This window comes from Gossypium arboreum, chromosome 9, assembly GCF_025698485.1.
Source record: "Gossypium arboreum isolate Shixiya-1 chromosome 9, ASM2569848v2, whole genome shotgun sequence".
Taxonomy (NCBI): domain Eukaryota; kingdom Viridiplantae; phylum Streptophyta; class Magnoliopsida; order Malvales; family Malvaceae; genus Gossypium; species Gossypium arboreum.
This window is the reverse complement of record NC_069078.1, coordinates 28,176,531-28,178,166: the sequence shown is the minus strand read 5'-3', so window position 1 is coordinate 28,178,166 and position 1,636 is coordinate 28,176,531. Positions and strand designations below refer to the sequence as shown.

Sequence of the window (1,636 nt, the reverse complement as noted above, 5' to 3'; positions counted from 1 at the left end):
CTTCGAGGAATATCATTAGTGTTACTAGTGATACCAATGCCAATTTGTCTCTTAATATCTCCTATTATGCTCATTAATTGGCTCATCTGACCTTCGAGCTTAGTCAATGTTTTTGCTGAATTGGTGCACTCAGACTGCACCTGTTTCACATCTGTCCTCATTGACTGTATTTCCCCCTCAATTTTATCCAAATGTTAACCATATACAGTACTGTCATTCGGGTTGGCCCTTTTCCAGAGGTTTCTGTAAATAAGAAGGTTGATAGTTAGTGTTTTTAAGTTGATTAGAAATATTTCCTCCTCATGATTTCCTTCCCATCTCAAGTTCGGGTGATCTTTCTATTTGAGATTATAAGTATTTGAATAAGGGTTTCACCCCTATTCTCAATGTAATTTGCGTTCTCTGTTGGATTGTTGATATAATGGAAAAGTGGTTTGTCTCCCTCATATATAAATAATGCACTATTTTTGGACTCTATGTGTTTAAGTTTGTCCACTAGTTAGTTATATTTTTCGTCCTTTTGGACAACATTTACCATAGATGGTCTTTGGCCATATGTGTGTCACTCAGTTTTCCACTGAAATGTGTTTATTTCCATATTTTCTATTAATTCATACACACCCTCATACGTCTAGTTCATTAGGATACCTCCTACGGCTCCATCTAATCTTGACCTTACGTGTATATGCAACCCATTGTAGAAAATTTATAGTTGTAACCGCTCAGGCAATTAGTGGTGTGGGCATTTCTGAATCAACATTATAAAATGCTCTCATACCTTGTGAAAACTTTCTCCTTCTAATTGTTTAAAGATAAAAATTTCCCTTCCTATTTGGATCGTCTTACTAATAAGGAAGAACTTTTATAGGAACTTTCCTGCAAGTTTGTCATATGTAGTTATGGATCCTGGTGCCTAAGAATCTAACCAAAAAAAGGCATTATCAATTCATGAAAAGGGGAACAACCAAAGACAAATAGAGTCATCGGTGTCCCCACTATATTTGAAAGTATCACAAAGTTAGAGGAATCATTTTAAATTCTGACTCAGATCTTCTGTCACTATTCTTCAAAACTGCAAATTGTTTTGGATCATAGTTGGCTTGATCTTGAAGTTATTGCCCATGATGGTTGGCCTCATTATATTCCCTTGAACCATATCCAGATTCGGTAGCACATATTCCCTCAGAGTCCTTTTGTTACGCACCATGAGATTGTTTGCTGGTAGTTGTGGCGATGGTGGTGGGTCTTCTAGGTTGTTATCATTAGCTCCGTCGAATGGTGGTGAGTTTTAGCACAGCTTTTCACTCGCAGACTGATGGTCAGTTTGAGTAGACGATTCAAATTCTTAAGGACATGTTACGATGTTGCGTCCTTGAATTTTAGGGTAGTTGGGAAAAATACTTACCTTTGGTAGAATTCGCCTACAACAACAGTTTCCAGATGATTCTGAAAATGGCACCATATGAGGCATTGTATGGCCAAAAGTGCTGGACACCATTGTACTAGACACAGAACTGAAAGAGCACTAGATTCATGGAGTTGATTTGATCAAGGAAACTGAAGAAAAGGTTAAAGTGATACGTGATTGTTTGAAAGCGGCATCGGATAGGCAAAAGTCATATGCTAATTTGAAAAG

The 1,636-nt window shown here is 37.3% G+C and overlaps 1 non-coding gene across 1 annotated transcript; it reads left to right on the top strand.

Moving 5' to 3' along the window:
* The first annotated feature begins 728 nt into the window (after positions 1-728).
* Positions 729-834, top strand: LOC128281277 (small nucleolar RNA R71). The gene has a single exon (XR_008271490.1). It is a non-coding gene; the product is annotated as a small nucleolar RNA R71 (small nucleolar RNA).
* The last annotated feature ends 802 nt before the right edge of the window (positions 835-1,636 follow it).